This window comes from Aulostomus chinensis, chromosome 5, assembly GCF_037954235.1.
Source record: "Aulostomus chinensis isolate RoL2024-O1b breed Wild chromosome 5, RoL_Achi_v1.0, whole genome shotgun sequence".
Lineage (NCBI taxonomy): Eukaryota > Metazoa > Chordata > Actinopteri > Syngnathiformes > Aulostomidae > Aulostomus > Aulostomus chinensis.
This window is the reverse complement of record NC_141324.1, coordinates 14,873,949-14,889,074: the sequence shown is the minus strand read 5'-3', so window position 1 is coordinate 14,889,074 and position 15,126 is coordinate 14,873,949. Positions and strand designations below refer to the sequence as shown.

Below are 15,126 nucleotides of genomic sequence, written 5' to 3'. Positions count from 1 at the left end.
GGAGCAAAATGAAGGGGAAACAACAGTAATTGCTTCAGAAGTCGGGATGGAAATGTGCAAACTTCTACAGACTTTCTGTCGACTTGCTTGGATCAGACTATTCTCTGAGTTCTGCTTTATTTCCACTGTTTGAGAATTAAAAACTAAGAGAATATGAGGCAGAGATGCTACCCTTATAGTTATTGCAGAATATGTAATTTATCCCCATTGTCAGATATTGATTTTAAGAGATTTTAGGAAGTGGTGATAAACAGTGTTTTCTATCTCCTGATTATATTGCTTGGTATTAAATACTGAAAATGCTCTCCAGTCACCTAAGTTTCTGTGGAAGCAAAACAAACATCCCCTAAAATGTAGTGACCTCCCTACTCATATATTATTAAGCATTACAAAGAAAAACACATTTGAAAAACCTAAAATCATCTGAATACCCTTGTAGGTATTGAACCATCTTTCTTTTGGTGATGAGGAGTGACTGAAGACAGAGGAAAGACTCAGGTAAGATGAAGCTGTGTAGATGTGAAGTCGACAAGCGCAATTTTAGAGAGAAACAGAGGTGAGGAAAAAAATAGTCCCATCACATAGAAGGAGGAAAGATAAAGGGTGAGGTTGTGTGGTGATGTTCACCATCAGCCCTCATTGTTCGGTGGCATGAGCAGCCTGTGGTCGCTGGTGAGCCCCAGAGCCATTCATCATGATTATGTGGTGCGAGGCAGGAAATGTCACAGTGGGGAGGGCTCGGCCTACCCCAGCTGGAGACTGACACTACTTCTGGGCATCTGTTTGTCTGTCTGCCAATGAGGGTCATGCAATTGGTTGTATTCTACATTTTGTCTCTGATGAATCCTCTGTCTCTGTTTACTTCTCTTTTTGTCTCTGTTCTTATGGAAAATGTCTGGTTTAGGGGTACGCTACACTTGTGTGCTTAAACGTGGCTTCAGTGACGTCTTTGTCTGGTGTCTGTAATACACTGACTATTCCCCTGGAAAGGTGTTAGAAACATGCACTGGTGAGATGCTAACCTTGGTGGTTTTTGACACCTACATGTAAAGAATATCTACACTGAACACATGAGAGATAACTGCAAAGAAGGCAATCAAACTCGCCTGTAGCCTGTAGTGCACTGTCCATGTTCTATTTAGTATCTGTCTTTCAACTGTATTCATGGATTTAACGACAACAAAGTAGATGTTAAAGTGATTTAAAATTTTTTTTTTATATCCAGGTGTGCATTTACACCTTAGTGTCTTTCCCCTGTGTGGACTTTATTAGGCGTTCTGTTCAGAATAAACACCCTGGAAGCGTTCATTTTGTAGATGTTAGAAAGTTAAGGTTTCTGTCTTTTGCTCCATCACTTTGCTGACAACGTTAAATTGCGGTAGCATCAGAATTTACTGCTTGTCAGGGCTCTAGCCTCTGACCCAAGTATCTCTGTATCTTGTGAGTGCTCAAATGACAATTGATCACATTCATTCAACACATGAGGGATAATCATCTGTTTTGTTGTGTAAACTATCGTGGGTTCAAGTAAGACTTTTGCCAGATGTGGGAAATGTGCCCGCCTGACACAAGAAACTGATTGTTATTGACATAAGTGGGAGTTTTAAGCAGCAGCAGCATTGATGATCCCTGATGACACTAGTAGGTCCTGTAACGCAGCGACAACAGGAGATTAATGAAAAGTGTGTACCGACACCATGTATTGCGTGTTTTTGTGTATGTAAGTAACGGCATGAACAGGAGAGGGTGGGTCAGGACTTAAGAAAACCGCACAGACGGACCACAAACAGGAAATGTAGTGATATTATTGTTTGCTAAGCACAGTCAAGTGAAATAGAGCCACTGAAATGTGTGACATCTGGTCAGAATTTTTCAGAATAAGGCTCTCAAAGCCAATCATGGTGGAAGCTAAGAAGAGAAAAGAAAAAAACGGAGATTGTTCCTTGCTGATATCACTCAGTGTAAGGCAACTGTATTTTAACACACCACAGGTTGGGCTCATATTAGCAGAATTGGCAGTCTGTAGCCCATCAAAACCAGATGGTTGACTTCAAACCAGGTTACGATTGGGCGGTACTCTGCCAATTCTCAGCTTAATGGACAAGATGCACCAGCATCAATAGCAGCTCCTGTCAGCCATCTTTCAAGTGTTAAGAAACAGCACACAAACTCTGCACTCATGAACTCTGTTTGAACTCTGTCATATTCATCCATATTTCAACTCCATTCCACATAAACTCTACATAAAGTCTTGTACAACTTTTTGTATTTGGGTACATAGTCACAACTTTCATGTATCTCACACAACTGCAGAGCAGCCAAAAGTCCACACATATCCCAAAACACACACACACACACACACATATAGTCTGCAGTTTAACACCGTGTGCACTTATTGTGTACCGGGACTCTAATGCACAGTGTGATGGTTAAAAGGTCTAAATGATTCATGAACATCTCTGGTGTGTCTGCCAAAGCTGGAGCTAAAAGCAGTGTCATTCTCTAACTGCTGTCACTCCATGAATATTGTAGAAGATATGGACTTGCTTGTCATAAAAATAAGCCAGTGGCTGTACAAAAACTACCAATGGCTCATTTTCTCCCTCAATCAAGATGCAATGTTTACAAATCAAAAATTGTGACTATAGGAAATGTAGTTTATAGAGGCAGTATTGACTCAAGTAATTTCAAGAGATTCTCCATAGACTCATGGCTTTTTCCTCTAAGATCAAAACTAGTTGCAGCAATGACCTTGATGATGCAATACAGTCGATCTTATTAATATTGCTGATGTATGGAGATAAAAGATTTAAAGTAAGCAAAGACACATTGTTGACTGGTACATGAAATAAAGGTGTGAAGCAACATAACGGCTACCATCTAACAACAAAAAAACGGCAATAACCTCTTAACGTTGACGTAGTCTCTTAAACTGTAACAGGGGAGTTGCTGTCAGTCAAAATCTTGTATAATCACTGCAATTGCTCCAGCCTATATTCGGGAATGGTGTGAGTGTGTTAGCATGCTGCTATGTGCCCCTGCAGGTGCTCTGGGATATGATTACCCATCTCCAGTGCTGCACTGTCAGCAGAATCCTGGAGGCAAACAGAGCAGAACGTCATCTAGATTTTTTTTTTTAATCCTGATATAGAATGCTTGGACAGCTGTTTACCTTGAGTGTGTGTACTGTATGATTCTTGCTATGATAATTGGTACAGTCTGTGTGTGTGTGTGTGTGTGTGTGTGTGTGGTGTGTGTAGCCTTTGTTTTTTTTGTATTCTGCAGAATTTTCTGTAATTTCTGTGAGGTAATATGTCCGCCACACCTTCACTTCACACCTGCTCCTTGCACACATTTTTTGTGTACACCTGTGAAAATGAACAATGATAAATACATTTATTTTTAACATTCATGATACCTCAAGGTAAGAAAATACCCTCATGAACACAAAGTTACAGTCCAGGTTTTCAACTTACCTTTTAAAAAGTGGCCTAGTTAAAGTCTACATTATACATAAATTGGGAAAAATTGCATTTATTTCTGCAACTTGGTTGTTTGCAGCATTATTTATATAATCTTTTCCACTGAGAGAGTTCTCTCTCAGTGTTTAATGTTTCAAATTTCTGGTAAATAAAGACTGTTCCCGTGTGTGGGTTGTTTTCCTCAGTGTTTCTGTAGATGTTGTAGGGGGTTGAGGTTGACTAGTACCTGTTGATACCAATTACAGAGAGATTAAAAAAACCTCATGAGGATTTATACTCTGATTTTTTTCTAGCATACATTATATTAAAGAGCATGTTTTTAGTTGAATCCTTTAAAGTGGCTACAGACAAGTTCTTTTCTAAAGTAATGAAAAAACTTGCACATTGCAATTTTTGTGGGAGAATGAGACTGTCCCCATTTAGACTGGTGTCCTACGGTCTTAGCTTTGACTATGATGCTCTGCCTGCCAGGAGTCAGACTGTACACAGGCACAGCAAGCAGACGATCACAGAAGAAGGAGACGTTAGTATGAATGGGTCATGTTTCGGAAAATTCATTGAATATTACAAAATTGAGAAATTTCTGGTGTGGAGGGATAGGACGATGAGAGCTGATGTGCTTTATGGGGTGAAAAAGAGATGAGACTTGACAGAGTTTGTCAGTGCGCAACAAGGCAGTAGCATTTAGGGTATCAAGCCAAAACTGGTGCGAGCTGAAAAACAGACAAGGTTGTAAATTTCCTCTCTACTACTGTCTTTGCTCACACCTGTAATATTACTGTAAATGATCACGAGAAAAAGGCCCCATTGATGGAGGCAAAGTAGAAAGAGAGAACTTCCAAAATGATATTTTGTTGGCATTTCTACAGGATTACTGACAAGTTTCCTTCAGTGGAAATGTGTATTTCTTCCATCGTGGACTCCTGAAGGAGCTGCAAAGGGATTCGGTTGCCTTTATGACACCAGGCGCAAAAACAATAAAACCATTTCACAATGCTAGGGTGCACGACAGAGAAGGGGAAAGTAGCAGCTTTTAGTCAATATTTTTAACAAATTATATTATGGTATCACTTACAGTTTATTTTTAATGCTTACAGGAAGTAGTAGATTTAAAATTCAAGGAGTTTCAATGTCAAGGTCAAAAGTCTTCAAATTCTTGACAAAATGTTTCTAGGACTCAGCACAAAGCAGCGCTAAGCAGAGCATCAGTGTAATTTTTCCTGCTACATCCACGTCACATACAGATAGACCCAGGGACAGCATGCAGACCTTGGAGGTAGTTTCTAGCACCTTCTTCAGCCCAGAGATGTTTGGTGGATTCCTGCTCGTGCACCTTCTGGTCTGTGTAGCTTCAGTCTAAAGCTGTGTTGGACTTGTGATACAAGAAGATCAACAAATATACAATTCATGTTAATCAAACGCCTACAGCAAACCTCCCTGCAGCAGAAATGATTCTCATCAAGAGACACAGGGAAACTTCATTGATTATTTAAATCTTGAATTGGTGTGAGCTTTCTCATCGATTTCCTCATTGGGTGATGTATGGATATATTGTTCTTTAACGATTTAGTTCAGATTAGAGAATCTGCTTTCAGTAATTGTTTTCATGTGTGTTGTAATGAAGAGAGCAGAACGCTTTAAACTTGTCAGGACCAAAGACTAGAAAAAGAAAACCGAATAAACACCTAGCAATTTAGATGCTCAAAAAAGCCCCTTTGCGCCCAGATCTTGTGTTGTTTACTTAACTAATGTGAATAGATGGGACAGACCTCAGCAGCACCTGTGTCATGCACTTTCCACCATGTGCGTTAGGTCATTTAAATCGGGTCCATAGTGTTTAAATGTTTAGCTTAATTGTGCCATCTTGGGACCTCTGCAGCACTTTAGAATATTTGGAAGTCAGCCATAGCCTTCCCTTTGAACTAAGACCATGAAAACATCCGAGCTCATGAGAGTTTTTAATAGATGAGGTGCATTTGCCTTAACTGCCGAAAAGATAATATGCTACTCATTCTGCTTCAGCCTAGTTGAGGCAAGCTGCAAATGCAAATATAGAAATACCCTTCCAATATCATCAAGTCATAATTAGAGCAGATGGTGAATTAACATCACACAATCCCTGATATCAACATGGATAAGAATTACCAAGCATACCATTTTCCCAATGATGGCATCGTTGCATTTAAAATGTTTAATTAGCTATTTTGACATGGAAGCAAAGCCATGTGGCACTGAACAGTATCAGTTCCCTGCATGTACCTGGTCAACAGGAGACATTCATCAAACCTCTTTACTGTAATGCTCAGTTAAAGCAGCTTTCAAATATGTAGACACCTCATCTTTTAACTGTCTTCTTAAATGATCAAGTTATGACCGGGACCTGGAATAGTTCTCTGAAAATAATGGCATTATTATGTTTGTGCTTGTTTTAAATATCAGATTTAATAAATGGCAATTTCCAGTACACTTTCTTGGCCTGATGGCTTTTGTTAAATGGAGTCATTTTTCTATAGCACCTTTCTACCTTAGTGGCACTCAAAGTGCTTTCCAGTGTTATCTCATTCACCCATTCACACACGCACACTCACACACCGATGGTGGAAGCTGCCATGCAAGGTGCCAACCTACTCATCAGGAGCAATTAGGAACTCAGTATCTCGCTCAAGGATACTTCAACATGGTCACCAGGGGACGTGAAGATCGAAGCAGTGACCCTTGGGTTGCTAGACGGCCACTCTACCTCTGAGCCATGGCACCCCTTTTGTAGTGTTTCATTTTGTCATTCTTTTTTCCATGGAATGATATGCTATCCTGTTCTATTGAATAAATGCTAATAGATAGCAGGAGAGGAAGGGAGGAAATTGATATTGAGCTTTGAGAAATCCTCCTCAGAGTGATTCAGTTCGGTGACATTATAAGATGGTATCTTAACACTATCACGACAAACATTTCTGGGTTTCACACGCACCCGTATCACCCAAACCATGCATGCATGCACACATCCTTTTTCAGTGATCAGGCCAACAATAACCAGGCGACAAAGGCAGACTGACACTGATACAGAGGCTGGGCAGCAGCTGGTGGGAGGACAGATGAGACGGACTCTGAGGCAGGGAAGGACAGCTGGAGTTTGACTTTCTAACTTTGAAAAGGACAAAGAAAAAAAGTTAGCCTCTGTCAACCCTCTAGTCACAGTGTTTGGAAAATCCAAAATATATACAAAAATAAACACCTATAACAGAGTTGTGATATTCCCCAGTGTCAGAATGGACTCTTAAATAAGGAATCATGAGGGTTACCGTGGCGATGATCAACCAATGTTTAAGGTTGGAGATATTCTTGCATTTTAACCATTCATTCATTTAGCTGACCGACCGCATCTGCGTATAGCGCCTTTCACACTGCACCAAAAATGCGGATGAGCACGGGTGTTTGGGCACTCTGAAAGGGTTCACTCAGCATTTTCACCCACGTCCACAGCCCTCCAAGCGACCCGGGTGTACAGCGGCTCGCCTCGGCTCTGCTCGGCTTTCCTGCAGTGTGAAAAGGGCACCCTGCGTTGTCTGAAGTTTCCTGCGATATGACTTGTTGACTTACTACCTTCCTGTCGCATTCTGATTTTGTCACTGTGCCGCCTGTCAAGCTGTCATTGTGGAAGCTCCGGGAAAAAAAAACCAACAACAAAAATTGGGCTGGGCTTCACTGCGAGAGCTGCTCACTCGTCTTTCAATAAAGATTTGGCCCTCTACAACTTCCATGCTGTTGTTTGTTTATCTCACAGTGTTCTGATGCACTTTTATGTGTAATGATGACGTTGTCAGCACGATGACGTATGAGAGAGAAAAACACAGCAAGAGCTCAGACCCACGTCTGCTGGAAGCTTGAATACGCCTTAATGCCAAGCAAATGCGGGCACAAAACCTGCATAGATATGCATGTTTCGGTGTGAAAGGGGTATATATGGCATGTTACTGGAGGATTTCAGTTGAGGGCACACCAAACATGGAACATCTGGATTTATAATAAACCCCAAAGAAGAAGAAAAATATGGAGGAGTTGGTCTCAGTTGGCTGGTGATTGATTAAATAGTTCAGCCATCTTAGGCGTTGGATAACTGAAGGAGAAAGTTCTCCATCCAGACCGTCCACTCTTTGGTGTTGCAGCATTTTCCACCGTGTTCGGATGGAACGCTCACATGCCAGCTATACTGACAAGGTTATTTGTCAGTGTGCAGTGGTAATGACACGTGTGTGTTTTGCTGCTTCCAAAACAAAGTGTTAGAAAAGAGATTCTCTCAAAAGTCCTCTCAAAGCAGCTAGCAGTAGCTGTAAGTGCAGTTGTTGCAGAAATAGACTTGATAACAGTAACTAAAACAGAACAGGGATGGGCACTAGTTGAGTTTCTTGGTAGAAAAGATGTTGCCGTTCTTCTGAATGGATTTCACATGTGATGGAGTTCCATGTTTTATGACACTGATTGGCTGAAGGAGCTTATCAGTCAAGTTAAGTAGTCCACCCACTCTGTCTTAGATACGAGGGGTTCCCCAGGTAGCTGCAGCGTGTGCTGAGATACGGATGGTCTCACCAGTCTAACGTTGTCTCCCATAACGGTTCATATACCCTTGCACCTTGTCAGGATTTGTGGATCTCAGTTGAGCATGTTGTTGCATCATGAGAATGACTCTCCGCTCACTTCTACTATCTTACAACCTTGCCACATTGAATGCTCAAACACTGAGCATCGTTTACTGTGTTTATTTCTCATTTTTAGCTCAGGCTGCATATTTTCTCACAGACCGACGTGTACCTGCGGCAAAAATAGCCTACCTAGTGAGTTCGACAAGGGCCCGTTTCAGAAAGGAGGTTCAACAACAGTCTTAACCTGAATTGTAAGATGATTTATTCTAAGATGGGAAGCTTTTCAGGTGATTTGTCATCTTCAATCAACTCTGAGCAGGTTCACTCTGACCTAAGTGCGTCCAAGAAAAAGCCAGCATTAATGAAGATACTATGATTCACCATGGCAACAACCGACAAAAAGGTCCACATTCTTTACCCCTCTGGAAATAGAAGTAATCATGCATACTGGCGGTGAGTGTGAACTTATTTGTAGGGAAGAAATGTAACAGAGCTTCAGCGGCAAAGGAGAGAAATGGTGTATGAGAAAATTGCTGCTCAATGTGTAGATTTGAATGTATCTATTCATTTAATATTTAATCACACATATAAATTACAGATGAAAACTAGTGGAATAGAATTGAAGCTAGAATTTATTTTCATTTAGGTCTAATACCTCAGGTAAAAAGTGAACAAGGCAGCAACTTAAAATTAAGTACAGGAATCACATTTAATGCATTAAAAAGTAAATATCAAATGCTGTTTCAGTGCGTTGCAGCTTTGATGTTGGTGACGTGAGGACAGATAAGAAAAAAAAAAAGGCTTCAATCATCTGAAAATGATTACACATCTTTTCAGTGTGCATTAGCTTTGGTGTTGGTGATATGTGGACGGTCAGATTGAATTAATGAATGTGGAACTGAAACAGCGCTTCTGCCTCTGTAAGAGGGAGCAGACACTGATACACTCGAGGTTCAATGAATAAAACCTGCTCCGACCAGTGTAGCATCACAGACTCCATTACCAATAGTGACTGACTCAAAACTTAAATTGCCCCCTTTTCTGAAACAGGCTGGAGTTGCTCCTCTTCGTTAAGTTTATGTTCGCTCCCTTTCTGAAACAGAAAACCTAGATTTTCCCTTGTTTAAGGATTAACAGACCCAGGGTTTTCATCAAACCTGCTTTGTGAAACCGGTTCCTAGTTAACAGTTAACCTTTGGCATCCTTGACACATCCCATCATAATATTTCTTGATTGTAAAAGGGAATTAACTATGATTTTAGTTGACATTGTTTGTAATAACTCACTTTAACAGCCAACAGTTTAGTAACATCCATCCATCCATTTTTCCCCCCGCTTATCCTGTTAAGGGTCGCGAGGGTGGGGGGGGGGGGGGGGGGGCGCGGCTGGAGTCTATCCCAGCGGCTTTCGGGCGAGAGGCGGGGTTCACCCTGAGAGGTCACCAGTCCATCTCAGGGCCAACACATAGAGACAGACAACCATTCACACTCACAGTCACACCTACAGTCAATTTAGAGTATCAATCAGCCTCGTCCTCTCTTGATGTCTTTGGACTGTGGGAGGAAGCTGGAGTAACAGAGAGAACCCACGCAGGTACAGGGAGAACATGGAGACTCCACACAGAAAGATCCTGTGATGGAGCCGGGACTCGAACCCAGGACCTTCTTGCTGTGAGGCGACAGTGCTGACCACTGCACCACCGGGCCACCCAGTTTAGTGACAAGTCATTGTCAAAATTCTGAAAACAAGTCGGATATTTCTTGTGCGGTGCTAAAAGTATTGAAGGCACCATTGGTACCACAGTAGCCTGTGGAAAGAAGGTATCAGGTGCAACAACAAGTCTGCAAGTAGATGGGTGGGAAAAAAATAAATGTGTGTGTGTGTGTGTGTGAGAGTGGGAGAGAGAGAGAATCTCTGAAATTTGTGAGTAGCTTACTGAGAAACTACTACAAATCAATCAATACCCACATGTATTTTCAGAGTTCAAACTATTTGATGGGAAAAAAGTGTTAAAGCTCTTCAAGACCCATGCTTCATTTGCCAGTTGTTTACAGTTGAGAATGTTAGCAGCAAGGCTAGTAGCAACTTTACTGTATCTCAGGTCGTCCAACTTTTAAGGTGGGCTATATACTGATACATGTCATGTGTGCAACCATGGAACTATTGTGATATTTGTACCAACCTCCATATTTCTGCTACTGTGACATCCCCAGTCACTCCACGGCAGTCAGCCAGTTTTTCCATTTGGGTTTGGGAGGGTTCTGTCTCTCTCTGCCATTTGTTCTGTTTCTGCTCTGACACAAGATAAAAGTCAAATATATTATTGGACAACTGAATGATTCCTGATTTGATTTCACCTCCTGGAAGAATGACTTGGGCAGGCCAAAACAGCCAGGGAAAGAACTAATCCTTCACTCCCTGCTTGCTAGACTCCTTTTTTCTCTTCCTCTCGGTCTCCTTTTGTTTTTTCAGCCTGAATTACTGTGTGGCAGAGTTGTGGGGGTGGACTGTCACATTTACTATTTCTCTGATGAAAGTCTCACTATTGTAGGATCTACAAATGCTGTATTATTCCACTTATCATTTAAGTTAAATCGAACAGAGAAAATGAAAATCCCATTGTTCATCTCAGGCTGCCTAGTTGCTATATAAATGGTGTTTTTTTAATCATATTGATCTGTTTTTTTTCTCTTGTTCTTTCTTCTCTTAGTTGTGCAACTCTAAAGAATACATTCCAACCGACATGATTAATTGCTATACATATTTATATATATAAATATTATTTATGTGTTTCAAATAAGCACTGTCCCATTAGTGGTGATTTCCAGTGATAGATATATGAATAAACTACTGTTATATATTTTCATTTACGATATTGCAAAGACCCTCTTCTCCTTTCCGTGTGCTCCACAGAGCTCCAGACCCCCACAGGAAAGCTGACTGCTAGTTAGCTTAGCTAATATGAATGCAAGCAGTGGTGCAGCAGAGAAAGCGGTCTCCAAATTCATCAAATACACTTTAAATCAACACGGTCTTCACCTGTGTCAAAAGAATTAGAGTTGTCCTGAACATTTATTGAAACTGAAACTGTTGAAAACTACGAGATGTTATTTTACATACCTGGACCTTCTTTTCTGACAGGCTGCAGTGATTTGACGCATCACCTCAAAAGTCCTGTAATTCAGAGAGAAGAGCACTTATTTGCTTTTCTGGCTCTAAAAGAATTGGCTTTCAAAGTCCTTTAAGACTTGTTTTTTCACAATTATTATTCTTTCTACACAAAAAATATAACAAACTATTCCAGTGGATAACATGTAGCAAAGAACAAATTTTAAATCAGGATTAAATGTTTATGTACGCGATGAACAAGGGCAGAGACTTGGACGTCTTGTGCGTAAATGTCCCTGCACCTTCTTTGGGTTTTATTTCCTTAGAAAGTTTTAAACGTACTTTGTCCTCCTTTATCTTATAATTAAAATTGTGATTTGATTTCTGCTACATTTCTTCTTAATTTGTGTAACTGATATACATTCTTTTCATTAGTAAGGAAATTGTTTTTCAATTATCACTTCAGTGGGAGATTCGAACTGAAACAAATTAAAGAAATCCTTTTAGACAGAGTGAGTAATTAGGTGTACTCCTTGAAGAATGACGTGTGTGTGTGTGTGTGTGTGTGTGTGTTTGTCTACATGTGTGCACAGCTGAGGAGGTCAGGGTTGTGAAGGGATGAAATCTGTGTGGTTGCACGCTCTCATCTTGGACAGTTAGAATGATGCAGCACACATTATAACACACATTGAGAAAATATTAAGAAGATCAGAGAGTTTCATCATGTCCATCTGAACACACTTGTAGTCTGACTGCTGTAGTTAAATGAGTTAATATACTGTGTGTTGTTAAATGGTAGACACCTCGTTCTCTGGTCACCACTGTTTTAAGGTCACTGGAGATGTTTTTACGCAATTCAACGCTACTGGTTTTCCGACTAAAATCTAACCACCACAATATTAAACTCTTCATTATATTGTAGGAGAAGCAGGTCAAAATTCATACATATTCTCTACCCATCAGCAATGTGCCCTTCCCATCACTGAATTGATCTTACTGATGAGAAGATAGACTGTGGGCATGCAAATCTGAGTTGAATTGACAAAGATGCATGATATTTCATTTCATGTTACCTCTTTGTATTTAGTCCATGTTGCATCGAACCGGGATTTTCCACTGGAAATCTTCCAAAATTACGGGGAGACAGATTGAGAAGAATGGAATAACGCACAAAGGGAGCGCCGTTCATCATTTAAGACACACAGAATACAAGCTGCCGTCCACATGAATTAATGTTCTGGATTGAAAAATACAACATTTTGGAAGGAAATGTAATTACTGGCCTCTGATTAGTGCTGGTGCTGCTTTCAGGTGGTGACTCAACTTTTACTCTCTCTTCTTCGCTCACACACACAAACACACACACAGAAACAAATTTTTACTGAGGTCTTTTTTATTGTATACATATAAAGGACTTTTTATAAAGTCAAGATTATATTGTTCTTGTCAGTAGTTTCAAAGCAGACAGAAATAGACATTAATTCACAGTCTGCCTCTTACTGTTATCCATATTTAATTAACACAAAACAAACCCACATCAGTAAGTCCTTTATACAGTATTTACATTTTAATCATGCAATATTCTGCATTCCATCTTTCTACCTTTCTTCCCTTGTTTGGCCATACCAAGAGTTCCCTCAAACAAAAGCGAATGGGATTGTTCTTGATCAAAATAAGCTGTAGATAACAATTTTATGACACTCATAATCCTCCCAAATGAACACTTCTCATTATTTTTGAAAAAACAAATACAATTGTTAGGAGTACAAAGTAGACTACATGACTTCAGCATCACAACTAGTTTAGCGTTTCTGCTCTTATCTTGATAATATTTGTTGTCTCATTTTGCCACTTTGTAGCACAAATGTGATATTTACTGTGTGTTTTAATCTGTAAAACAAAACGCTGAAATATCTTATGCTAGGAAAATCCATTAAAAAAAACAACCCACTGACTTTGACCTTCGGGAACCAGATGATCAACACTGATTTTTTGGACTGATACCTGCACCTCTATTTGAGAGTTTGGGAGACGTGGCTTTGATAACCGTGAGTGCTGCAGAACCTTCGCTTGACTGATATTAACGACTTATTGGGTAGTTCTGTCCTATGTTTGTAACCTTGTAACTTTATGACAGAAAAGAGGCTAATGAATAGCTCATCTTGTACTTGAAGATACGTGTGTCCCTGGATGCCCTGGTGGACTTCTTGACAATCTGCCAATGTTGTGTTGGCGTCTCCTCCTCCTCTACATCTCTTTTTACCTCTTCATCAGGAGTGGATGTACTCTCACATCTGCTTGAACTTTCACCTACATAAAGAACATTTCTAGAAACAGTACCTCCATGTCACAGCCTTGCTTGTAATAATCGTCGTGCCACGAAAAAGCTTTTTGATGATGTCACCATGTGACATCGTTGTTTGTTCCTGACACTTCTGCGAGGAGCAGTGAATGTTTTTCATGTCATTCAAAGACATATGCGCACTCAGTACTTTCAATATCTGTAAGCTGTCTTCCAACAACTTGTACAGCTGATTCTCGTCCTTCCTCGATGCCATATTTATGTCGTTATTTTCTTGGATATAGCAAAGTGGCTCAATATGTGGGAATATGATGTCCCCATTGCTGCCTGCAAAGCTAGTTCTGACTACTAAATTATTTATTGAGCTGGGTGAAACAGCTGTCAATAAGTCCAGCACCAGACCTGTTTGAATTTCTGATGTGTAGACACAGAGGACATGATATGAAATGAAACGAGAACTATGTGTCTGACATTCACTTTAAGTTTCAGATTGTTTACATTTGAGCATCATCCCCAGTTATTATATTTTTAACTTCACATTCAGCAATACAAGGTCACATTACATTTGCATTTCTACACTGGTTTGAACTCAGTTGCAAATCTGCTTCCATAAATCCAAAGAAACAAAGCTTCTCATGTTCAGAACCAATATCTCAAATCTGTGGATGGGTCTCCATTTGAAGAGGTGGGCTGAAGATGTTTCTCAGTTGCATTCATTAGACTGAAAAATTTCTGTCTTCATTAAAATTTAAATTATTTTCCCTCAGAAACCAGTGCTCCATTTTTACTTTTCACTGAGCTATGCATCTTAGATTGCACACACCTTCACTATCTAGGCCAATGCACCCCCTGGTCATGGAGGTACTGAGTTAGTTATGTGAACCGTATATAACAAAAAAAAAGCAGGTCATATACAGTCATACATATACAGGTTAGTAGGTTTACACATTCATACTAAGGGCTGCACCCAATGATTATTTTTTCATCGATTAACGGTTATTTTTTTGATTGGTAGATTAATCTAAGGATTAATTTATAGATTATTCTAAGGATATTTTTTAACTACTTGATTAATACGACAATGAAATTATCCAAAGCAAAAGCGTGTCTTCTTAATATTTCAAGATTTTTTTTCAAACACACACACAAAACCCCCGTTACTAAAGTAACAAGATGAAATGTATGCACCAAAAATATGTAACAAAAATAGCCTGGTCCTCACTGGTAATCTGGTTTAGCAACATAAATTTCTCCAAAATTAAGTTACAGCAGGGCGGCATGGTGGTGCAGTGGTAAGCACTGTCATCTTACAGCAAGAAGGTTCCAGGTTCGAGCCCCAGCTCCAGCATGGTGTCTTATCTTATCTGTGTTCTTCCTGTTCCTGTGTGGGATCTCTCTGGTACTCCAGCTTCTTCCACACACATTCCAAAGACATCAAGAGGGGACGAGGCTGATTGATACCTGTATTTGACCGTAGGTGTGGCTGTGAGTGTGAATGGTTGTCTGTCTCTATGTGTTGGCCCTGTGATGGACTGGTGACCTGTCCAGGGTGAACACCGCCTCTCGCCCAAAGGCTGCTGGGATAAGCAGTAGAAAA

General features: G+C 40.2%; 1 protein-coding gene across 2 annotated transcripts in view; it reads left to right on the top strand.

The window, feature by feature from the left end:
* The window catches only part of LOC147261388 (calsyntenin-2-like), a 175,653-nt gene that overhangs the window by 16,741 nt on the left and 143,786 nt on the right, over positions 1-15,126 (top strand). The gene's annotated exons all lie outside the window — the stretch shown is intronic.